This window comes from Octopus sinensis, linkage group LG25 (genome assembly GCF_006345805.1).
Source record: "Octopus sinensis linkage group LG25, ASM634580v1, whole genome shotgun sequence".
Taxonomy (NCBI): domain Eukaryota; kingdom Metazoa; phylum Mollusca; class Cephalopoda; order Octopoda; family Octopodidae; genus Octopus; species Octopus sinensis.
This window is the reverse complement of record NC_043021.1, coordinates 8107471-8119710: the sequence shown is the minus strand read 5'-3', so window position 1 is coordinate 8119710 and position 12240 is coordinate 8107471. Positions and strand designations below refer to the sequence as shown.

General features: G+C 40.8%; 1 non-coding gene across 1 annotated transcript; it reads left to right on the top strand.

Moving 5' to 3' along the window:
* The first annotated feature begins 5984 nt into the window (after nt 1-5984).
* Nucleotides 5985-6056, top strand: Trnam-cau. Its single transcript has one exon. It is a non-coding gene; the product is annotated as a tRNA-Met (tRNA).
* The last annotated feature ends 6184 nt before the right edge of the window (nt 6057-12240 follow it).

Here is a 12240-nt window from a genome sequence, read left to right as displayed (position 1 = left end):
TGTGCTTGTTAACAAGCAAGTGAAGAACTTCAATGTGAATATTTTCACCACAGTTATTTAGGAAAAAATTGGTGCTTGCAAGCTGTGCGTGGTTTTGAACCCGGAAACATTGGAAGTACTTTACCAGAAGGATTATCAAGAGATTTGAAGGCTGCAAGTGAGCTGGGAGTACCGTGTAGCTCGAAAATTTTATTTTCTACCGTGGAGAATTGTACAATATTTATTTATTTTTCTGATCTGCTGTCTTTCTTTCCTTTTGCTGAACAATTTTAGTTGGACTAGTATTTTTTTTCTTCCAATTTTAGTTGAACTGTGTTTTTATTTTTATTGTGTTCAAAGACTTTTTGTTGTTTTTGGTTGAGTGACTTTTTTCCTTGTTTGAACTGTGTTTTATCGGCATGGCAGATAAAATGATAAAAAATAAGACCACTGCTTTGGAGTGGGAGATTGTCCCACCCAAACAGTGGTTAAAAGGTATGGAAAGAGGACGGTGGTGGTTAGAACTTACTCTAAAGTTCTTGATACCATCACCATCTTCCCTAAACAAACCATTGAAAAAGAATTAAAAGACTATTTGTCCCCTGTAAAATATATATCCCGGGGTGTCAGGCATGCAACGGTGTGGTTGCTGTTTAACACCACAGAGGAGGATTGCAATTTTGCAAGTCAGCCTTTGGAGGGAAAGGAAATTTTGTTCCTCCCGTCGTACTGCAGGAGGAAGGTAATGAGAGCCTGGGTATGTGGGCTACCCCCAGGCATAGAGGCAGATTGGATAGGAGATACCATCCGACAGATCCTGGGGGATAGCAGGCTCTTAAATGTAAGAGTGACGCCTGCGGTCAACTGGGAGGGTGCAAAGGCAACTTTGACCCTGTGGACCCCAGTAGCCGCAGGCAAAATGACCTTCCCCGACTTTTTGAGGATGGCTGGCTCCATGTATCCAGGGATTCTGGAGGGTCGCCCCCCTCCTCCCAAGTGTCACTTGTGCCGGAAGCAGGCCATGTCAAGAAGGACTGCCCCCGGGGCTGTGGTAAGGCTCCGGAGCAGGAAAAAGGGAAGGTGCCCTCTGCTCTCCCATTGCAGGGAGTAATGGAGGAAGTCTTTGAGGTCGATACCTCAATAAGAAGGAAGAGAAAGGTGAGCAACGGTGGTTGCTCACCAGGAGACGTGCAGGTTGCAGGAGAGGAGGAGGACCCTTTTGATGTGCCACCTGAGGCCCCGACTCCCGCAACCAAAAGAAGAAGATAAAAGAGGAAGAAGAAAAACAGGAGACGTTCAGCGGATGTCGCTGTGCTGCCAACTGAACCTGGGACGTGTGCCACCGGAGCGAGAGGCTCTGTCAGTGGGAATTGTGCCTCTGACAGAGCAGGATGAGACCGCTCTCTGTGAGGAAGAGGTTGTCATTTTCTATCTCAAGGAAGGGCCTGTTGAGTTATACTTGGACAGTTTACTAGACCGAAAGCGATATGACTCGGCCTGTATAGACTGTCCAAGTTGGCCTCCGCAGGTGGCTGCAGAGGTCATAAATCAGAAAGAACTGATTGAGGTCAGGAAGACCTGTAACAAAGAAGATTTTGTTTCCCTCGGTCCGGGCCTGCCGATGCAGGCTTCCCTGCAGGCGGCAGAAAACTTACTTGGGGGCCTGGATGAGGAAGACGAAGAATAATGAAAAATATATTTTTTTAATTTGAAATTTTAATTTTTGAATTTTTGTGATTATAATTTTGATTTATATTGATTTGAATTGAACAGGGAAATCGAGGGGTTATCGGTTGGTGGGCACTGGTGCCCCTCCCATTATTATTTTTTTTTTCCATCTTTGTCGTTTTCATACACATTAATGTTTCTATCCAGCCCGCAGCTACCTTTATCTGTGTACGACCTTCATGGTCCCGGGTTCAGTTCCACTGAGTGGCACCTTGGGCAAGTGTCTTCTACTATAGCCTCAGGCTGACCAATGCCTTGTGAGTGGATTTGGTAGACGGAAACTGAAAGAAGCCCGTCGTATATATGTATATATATATATGTGAGTGTGTATGTGTTTGTGTGTCTGTGTTTGTCCCCCTAGCATTGCTTGACAACTGATGCTGGTGTGTTTACGTCCCCGTCACTTAGCGGTTCGGCAAAAGAGAATAAGTACTGGGCTTACAAAGAATAAGTCCAGGGGTCGAGTTGCTCGACTAAAGGCGGTGCTCCAGCATGGCCGCAGTCAAATGACTGAAACAAGTAAAAGAGTAAAAGATATATATATATATGTGTGTGTGTGCGTTTGTGTTTTTTTCCCCCCCCCCAGCATTGCTTGACAACCAATGGTGGTGTGTTTATGTCCCCGTAACTTAGCAGTTCGGCAAAAGAGACCGATAGAATAAGTACTAGGCTTACAAAGAATAAGTCCTGGGGTCGATTTGCTCGACTATAAAGGCGGTGCTCCAGCATGGCCGCAGTCAATTGACTGAAACAAGTAAAAGAGTAACCCCAAAAGGAAGAAAGGCAAAGTCAATCTCAGTGACATTTGAACTCAGTATATTTACAGAGAAACGCCAATAAGTATTTTATCCAACTCTTGAATTTGCCAGTTTAATGATAATTTCTTATTTTGGCACAAGGCCAGCAATTTTTAGAAAAAGTGGGTAAGTCAATCACTAGTGAAGCTAGAGGGGAGCGGTCCACCCTGGGTGACATTTTTATGGAGGCGGCACCACATTTGTATCTGCTGTAGGCAATATGTATGTTTTCTGGGGCCCGAGGGCAACAAACTGAAGGCACACATACTAGCTACGTTAATCAATTACATCGACCCCAGAGCTAAATTGGTACTTATTCTATGGACTATAAAAAGGATGGAAGACAAAGGTGGCCTCGGCGGAATTTGAACTCAGGATGCAAAGCCGGAAGAAATGTCTCTAAGCATTTTGTCCAGTATACGAATTTGCCAGCATAATAATGAGAGAAGTACATACTCTTTTACTTGTTTCAATCATTTGACTGCGGCCATGCTGGAGCACCGCCTTTATAGTCGAGCAAATCGACCTCAGGACTTATTCTTTGTAAGCCTAGTACTTATTCTATCGGTTTCTTTTTGCCGAACCGCTAGATAACGGGGACGTAAACACACCAGCATCGGTTGTCAAGTGATGTTGAGGGGGACAAACACAGACACACAAACACACACACATACATATATATATATATATATATATATATATACATATATACGATGGGCTTCTTTCAGTTTCCGTCAACCAAATCCACTACAAAAATTATTAAAGTGTGAACATTGTTCTTATCTTGGCACAAAGATTTCGTTCAGAGAATTTTTCCTGGGCAAAATGAAACGGAAACGGACGGGGAGGGGAGCAGGAAAATATCCGAAATTCTTAAAAAAAAAATGCCGAACTTTTCCCGACATAACTTTTTTAGAAAGTCATGGGGAAACAAAGGCGGCGGCGGTGGTGGTGGGAAGGAGACACTTCCATAAGTAATGCTGAATCCTCTACGTGGTCTGCTAGAAACAACAGTAAAATCGTTACTGGAATGCTTTTTTATCACAGAGCTCCGCTGGAACAAGGCTGACCAGGGGTTAAACACCTGTAACAATAACAACTACAATGCAATAGACCGATCAATTCAAATTTTAATGAATTAGAAGGTGTTCTGCAGACGGATTTCTCTATTTTTTTATTTCTACGCGATCGAGTGATCGTATAGAGCAGTGATTCTCAACCGGGATCCATATAAACCCTAAGGGTCCATATAAGATTTTGAGAGGTCCACGCAACAAGATAATAAATTGGGGATCCACAATAGTATTCTAAGGGCCCTGAAAAAAATTTGCATTAGATGTATGTAGTGATATGTATTGCAAGGAATAGCTAGGGTTCTTTCTCTAACATTTTACATAATTCAACTCACACAAGTTAATGTGTGAAAGACAAAATAGGAATTTTAAAAGAAGTTTTTAAATAATCGAATGGCAAGGGGACTCCACCAAAATAAAATAGCAACCAAAGGGATCCGTATATAAAAAATGGTTGAGAACCCCTGGTGTAGAAAATTCTTCGTTAGCTGGGATGAGTTTGTTGTTAATCCAGATCGGCTCTGATGCTGTAAACCTTTTACCAAAAAGCATTCTACTTATATTCATCCTGGTTTATGACTTTTCGTGTATCGCATATGCCCCAGGGTACATTATCCAATGTGTTTTTTTGTTTTTAATAGGAAAGTGTGACGTGATGGAAATCTGGACTTAAGAGAAGGACGTGATGGTCACATTTGGAACGCGAGATAATCATGGATGGAACACATTAGAAATATTAAATGGATATGATTGAAACTAGAGAGAGTTACGTTTGGAGCGCTTTAAAAAAAGACGTGATGGCCACATTTGGAACGCGAGATAATCATGGATGGAACACATTAGAAATATTAAATGGATATAATTGAAACGTGAGAGAGTTACGTTTGGAGCGCTTTAAAAAAAAGACGGGATGGTCGCATTTGAAACGTTTTTATAAGACGTGATGGTCACGGTTATAACGCCTTTAGAAAAGAATGTTCTTTCGCGCGTCCAGGAGCACATGATTGCTCAGGTGCGTAAAGAAATCAGGCTATTTTTGAATTTCGAAAGTTTTTTTGTTTTTTTTTCCCCTTCATTTCGGAACCTAAGAATATTAACTACAAATATGACCATCCCCCATCACGAACTCCCGTTTCCTCATAACTTTCAGAGAAAAAAAGAAGTTTTTTTAACGTAATTTTCTACAAACACCTTTCAAATTATGTAAATTACGATTATATAGGAGGCTAAAGCGAAAAAAAACAAACAAAAGAAATCGGTGGGCTCGAACTCATATCGATACACATTACATGCCTACAAAACGAAACTTCAAATTTTTTTTTTTCAAAATTTGTGATGTGTAATGAGTCAGTATATGTGTGTTTCGCGCCCATCTCTTTCTCTTCTTATTTTTACTTGTTTCAGTCATTTGACTGCGGCCATGCTGGAGCACCGCCTTTAGTCGAGCAAATCGACCCCAGGACTTATTCTTTGTAAGCCTAGTACTTATTCTGTCGGTCTCTTTTTGCCGAACCGCTAAGTAACGGGGACGTAAACACACCATCATCGGTTGTCAAGCGATGTTGGGAGGACAAACAGACACACAAACACACACACACACACACACACACACACACACACACATATATATATATATATATATACATATATACGACGGGCTTCTTTCAGTTTCCGTCTACCAAATCCTCTCACAAGGCTTTGGTCGGCCCGAGACTATAGTGGAAGACACTTGCCCAAGGTGCCACGCAGTGGGACTGAACCTGGAACCATGTGGTTGGTAAGCAAGCTACTTACCACATCAATTTTTTTTTTCCTCATTAAATTCCGGTATAATCGTAACAGATCACCATCTATACTATCTGAGAAATATTTGTAGAAAATTTTATTAAAAAATATCCATTTTTCTGAAAGTTGTGATGAGACAAAAGTCGCGGGGGATGACATACTTATTCAAACAAAACTGTTTTGTGATCGTATTTTACACATTAATTTCAGCATTACTTTAAATTATTGTTTTGGTGTTTACTGATATATATTTTCATAAAGGATTTCGGAGACGTCATCTGCAAGCAGTAGTGCTCCATACTTCGTTAATTACTGAGCAATTTTAATTGACTTGTCGGCATAAAGGGAAAGCGAAGGTTGAAAGATCACAGCTACGTGTGTACGGAAACGTTAGAAGACAAAGAGGCGAGGAAACGTATAAATGGGAACTTGCATGTGTGTATTTACTATAAAGGAACGAATCATTAAATATGTCGATGTCTTTGTGTTCACCACATTGCTGTAAAAACGGGTATCATGGAAAATAATGTAACTCCATCATGCTACGTGCTTTATTAGACAAAACAGTGATATTAGCTTTAATGGCTATATATAGCTAAATTAGACACTCGGATATCGTTGTAGCAGAGTGGCGCAGTGGAAGCGTGCTGGGCCCATAACCCAGAGGTCCGTAGATCGAAACTACGCTCTGCTAACGGTAATTTTTTTTTCTCTGCTTTTATTCATTAAATGTTTTTTGTATACTATATCTGATTCATATGTAGCACTTCACTGCTAATGGAATTTGCATCTTTTCCTTTTGAAGGCCAGATTTCAACTTAATTTCTAGTTAACTAAACACTTTAAAACTTCGTATACTGGTAGAATGTGTCAAAAGAAAACATTATTTTCACTTGGCTTTCTTGATAAATTTTTATTTCGTTTGTTTAACGTAGTTTAATTTTATAATTCTAAGATATTCTATACAAGAAAATTCTCGATTGACTTCAACTGATACTGAGTGAACTAGTTTCCATTTCCTCCTTCTGTATATGTCCAAAATTTTATACATATACAAGAAATTAATTGCATCTATAATTAAACCTAACGCAATTCTTGAATATTTTCCTACCGATTGTCCGCTATGAACGAAGCACAAGTTTTAAATGTATTTAACAGGAAAGAATTGGGGTGGAGGTAAAGAATACGCACACCACTCGCTTTCGGTGTAACCCTAACCCTAAACACTGGGTGTAAGTATTCTTTACCTTCGCCAGAATTGGATATAAGTTTAGTTCCCGGGAGACTCTTATATTTGGGGTGTGGTTAAGGACATACTTACACAAATGTAGCCCACTGTGATTTTGTTTCCTCGTAATTTTCATAATTTCCAATGAAATTTTCCGCGGAATTTAGGCGGAATTCTGGTTTAAGCACTCCGTATAATCCCGCGTAACTCTTTTATTTTTGGAATTTTCAGAAAAGTGTGAATTTGTTCTACACGCGGGAATTCATACGATATATTTTTTTTTAAATCATTAAAAAAAATTTACTAAGCGCTCATCCTACTCCTAAATCCTAAAAGTTCCATTCTTCCTCGAATGTTTTAAAAATCAGAGTTTAAAGTATAATCAGTCCGAATTTTTTGCTTCAATCCGGCAATGGGCCACCCCTGGTGCATTATTATTCCATTATATGCGTTTATAATGAAAATATATTAAAAAAAAAACATCAGCGTGACAAAGAAACGAGGAAGATATCAGGTGGTCGTGGGATATGCTGAAACAACAGCTAAATTGCCCTTAAATCACAAACAAAACTTTTTTTTGCTTGAATAATCATATGAATTCCTGTGTAATGGAAGTGAGATGATGAACATTCAATGTTTCTATAGTACCTGTATTTCAAAGGGACAGCCTTGTCACACTCTGTATCACGCTGAATCTCCCCGAGAACTACGTTAAGGGTACACATGTCTGTGGAGTGCTCAGCCACTTACACGTTAATTTCACGAGCAGGCTGTTCCGTTTATCGGATCAACTGGAACACTCGTCGTTGTAACCGACGGAATACCACCATATATATATATATATATATATATATATATAAACAAGGTGGTGTCTAAAAGTTCCCAGACTAGTTCTTTAGTATGCCAACAGATGGCAGCACATGATTGTGTGTGCAGTGAGAGCTGGCAGTGACCTTCGTGAGGCAGTGTGTCGAGCGACATCACTCTGTTTACTTCACAAGTTGTGAAGTTTGTGTTTTTGTGATCATGTGTGATAGGCGCAGGAGTGGCTGTGTGGTAAGTAGCTTGTTTACCAACCACATGGTTCCGGGTTCAGTCCCACTGTGTGGCACCTTGGGCAAGTGTCTTCTACTATAGCCTCGGGCCGACCAAAGCCTTGTGAGTGGATTTGGTAGACGGAAACTGAAAGAAGCCCGTCGTATATATGTATATATATATATATATATGCATGTGTGTGTTTGTCCCCCTAGCATTGCTTGACAACCGATGCTGGTGTGTTTATGTCCCCGTTACTTAGCAGTTCGGCAAAAGAGACTGATAGAATAAGTACTGGGCTTACAAAAGAATAAGTCCCGGGTCGAGTTGCTCGATTAAAGGCGGTGCTCCAGCATGGCCGCAGTCAAATGACTGAAACAAGTAAAAGAGTAGAGTATGTGTATGCTGTAAGTCTGCAATTTTGTCATGGACAGGAACAAAGAGCCAAAGTGAAATTTTGTGTTAAACTTGGGACGTCTGCTACAGAGACATTGAACATGCTTCGACAAGCTTATGGTGATGAGGCAATGGGTTTTACACAATGTTTCAAGTAGCACGAGCGCTTCAAAAGCGGAAGGACACTCTTGGAAGATGATCTAGAAGATCTACCCTGCAGAAATGTGGTATTGTGCATCAAAAATTCATCTCCCAGGGCCAGACTGTCAGTCAAGAGTTCTACTGTGAAGTTTTGAAGTGTTTATCCCTTTAGTGTTCAGATTATTCTGTCAAATGTGATGTTTGTTAATTTATATTATTTTGAATTAATCATGCATATTATCTTGTAGTTTAGAGATTTCAGTGATGTGATTTTTTAGTTTTAGAATGACATGGTAGGGCTGAGGTGAGAGGTGCCGAACTGGTCAGTTTCAATATAAAACAGGTTAAATATTTTGGCCAGATATGACCGGTTTGAATGCTAAGGGATGAAGGGAGGACATTTGGCGAAAGTGACTGGATCTGTGGAGCCTGAAGAATTGGATTCTTTACAGCAGCAATCTACCATGTCTCACTCATGAGTTTCTCGCCAAAAACATGGTATTGCTTCTGCACCTGCCCTATTCACCAGATTTAGCACCTGCAGTCTTCCGTCTCTTCCCCAAGATAAAAGTACAGCTCAAAGGTCACCATTTTAAAACTGTTGTTGAGCTCCAGAGTGAATCACAGAAGGTCCTCGACTCGCTAACGGAAAACAACTTTCAGGCCAAATTCCAAAAGTGGCAGGAACGCTGGTGCTAGTGCAATGCTGTGCAAAGTGACTATTTCAAAGGAGATTTATGTTAAAATTTAGGCCCTTCCTAACGCCAACCACTCCGAGAGTGTAGTGAGTGCGGTGATTCGTAAAAGCACCCACTACACTCTCGGAGTGGTTGGCGTTAGGAAGAGCATCCAGCTGTAGAAACACTGCCAAATCAGACTGGAGCATGGTGCAGCCTTCTGGCTTCCCAGATCACCGGTCAAACCGTCCAACCCATGCTAGCATGGAGAACGGACATTAAAGGATGATGATGATAGGTTATTTTTCATTAAACATAACTAGTCCGGGAACTTTTACATACCACCTTGTACATATTTGTGTGATGGACTAGACTATCCCATTGTAAATGACGGATAAGGGGGTCCATAATTTCTTGATAAATAATCTGCTTCTATAAAACTAGTTTTTACACATTGAATAGCTTTAGGGGTCCACCAGAATAGAACAGTAGCCAAAAAGGATCCATTGGCAGAACAATGGTTGAGAATTACTGATTTAAATAAATTCTGAAGTCCTCATCCAGCTGGTTTCCTGTCTTGAACTAACAAGACAGGAAACCAGCTAAATATTGTCACCATGCATTATTATTGCAATAGGCGCTAGAAAGAAAACTGGACAGAACATAAGACTTCTGAGAGTAGCACTTAACATCAAATGACAGTCCCATACAACAAACCGGAGCTTTTATGGTAATCTTCCAAGGGTTACTTAGTCATCAAATGTTTGCGCTGTACAGTGCTCTTTTACTTGTTTCAGTCATTTGACTTCGGCCATGCTGGAGCACCGCCTTTAATCGAGCAACTTGACCCCGGGACTTATTCTTTTGTAAGCCCAGTACTTATTCTATCGGTCTCCTTTGCCGAACTGCTAAGTAACAGGGACATAAACACACCAGCATCGGTTGTCAAGCAATGCTAGAGGGACAAACACACACACGCATATATATTATATATATATATATATATATATACATATATACGACGGGCTTCTTTCAGTTTCCGTCTACCAAATCCACTCACAAGGCTTTGGTCGGCCCGAGACTATAGTAGAAGACACTTGCCCAAGGTGCCACACAGTGGGGACTGAACCCGGAACCATGTGGTGGTAAACAAGCTACTTACCACACAGCCACTCCTAGCTTGCTTCCTTCCACTAAATTGACATTGCCTGTTCATGAGCACAGTGTGCCACACATCAGATGTTGAAGTGGTTGCAGAGCAATGTGAAATGAAGCGTTTTGATCAAGACACACAATGCACTGCCTGGTCTGGGAATTGAAACTATGGCCTCGCGACTGTGAGTGCAACACCATAACCACTAGGCCACATACCTTCAAGTACGCACACACAAATGAATATGATGAATTTTGTACTCTCTGACTATTAAATTCACCCACAAAGTTGGGTCAGTGCTCTAGTAGAAAGCATTTGCGAAAACAGGATTCACAGGTGTTTATGGTAAGAAGCTGACTTCCCAACCACATGGTTCCAGGTTCAGTTCCACTGTCTGATATCTTGAGCAAGTATCTTCTACTATAGCCTAAGGTTGACCAAAACCTTGTGAGTTGATTTGGTAGGCAGAAACTGAAAGAAGCCGACCATATATATCATCATCATCATTTAATGTCCGCTTTCCATGCTGGCATGGGTTGGACAGTTTGACTGAGGACTGGCAAGCCAGGAGAGTGCACCTGACTCCAATTTGATCTGGCAAGGTTTCTACGGTTGGATGTCCTTCCTAACACCAACCACTCTGGGAGTGTAGTGGGTGCCCTTTTATGTGCCATCGGCACAGGAGTCAGTCAGGTGACACTGGCATCAACCACGCTCAGTATATATCTGTGTGTCTGTTTGTCCTTCACCATTGCTTGACAACAGGTGTTGGTGTGTTTACATCTCTGTAACTTAGTGGCTTGGCATAAGAGACTGATCGAATAAATATCAGACTTTAAAAAAGTCCAGGGGTTAATTTGTCTAACTATCTAACTAAAACCCTTTGAGGCAGTGCTCCAGCATGGCCACAGTCAAATGCCCAAAACAAGTAAAAAATATGATAAAGGACATTGAAACTGAACTTGAAAACTATTTGGTTGCACAGTAGACATCTTAACTAGACAGCCATGCCAGCGCCCAATCTGATTCTAAACAATACAAGTATATCATCTAACACTCCCAGTATGTCTGTTGTTTATTCTAGAGGAGAAGCAAACCACTTAGGATTAAGTGTCCAGCTTAAATACTTAATGAAATGCTTGGCATTGCAAGTTGACAGGAGTTGAGTTGATTGTCTAATGTTGTATGCTTCTTGATGAGGTGGAGGCCCTGTTAGGATTGCAGAGGAGGAGAACAAATTGTCATCTTTGGCTATGTGATTAAGAAGTTGACCTATTACTCACATGCATAGCATTTTGAGTGGACCATAGCTTCGTTGAGTAGATTTGGTAGATGAAACTGAAAGCAGCCCATCATATGGTGAGAATTTACAAAAAGAAACAAAAGACAAAGATGGGTGTGTAAACAACAGATGTATTAGTTTAACGCTTGGGAAGTGAGAAAGTCTTTTACGTTTTGAGCCTATGCTCTTCAACAGAAAGGAACACAAAAATAAACAGGGAGAGAAAATAGAAAATGGTATAGTGGCTAGTGATCTATCATGGAAAATGCCAGACAGAGGGGTTACACAGGAAAGTTAGGAAGAAGGGGAGATAATAAAGTAGTGGTAATCCCAAAACGAAGTTGTGTATGCGTGTGTATGTGAGAGCGTTTATGTGCATGGAAGGGCGCTGATGACATTGACGTATGTGTGTGTGCCCATCATGTGTGTGTGTATGTGTGTATATATATATATATCTATATATATATACAGGGTGTTCAGAAAGTTTCACCCGATTCATATTTTACTGTGCATTCATTGTATTGTACTATAGTATTGTATAATTATCGCAGGTTTGTCTTCGAGGAACATGGCTTTTAGACTGAATCAGAATCAATGAATTGCTGCTATCCCACATTACTATCAGTGTGGCTCAAATGCAGCTAAAGCAAGTTGTCACCTCAGTGAAGAATTTCATATTCACATGGCTCAGGCCAGGAACATCAAGTCACTTGTTAACAAGTTCGAGACAATGGGCTCATGTGAACAACGCATCCAGATCAGGACAACCTGCTTATGCAACCTCGGATGAAAAAGGTGAGCAGTTGGCAGCTGGTCTAATTAACAGTCCACACAAATCGTTTACTCTTTTACTTGTTTCAGTCATTTGACTGCAGCCATGCTGGAGCACCACCTTAAATCGAGCAACTTGACCCCGGGACTTATTCTTTGTAAGCCCAGTACTTATTCTATCGGTCTCTTTTGCCG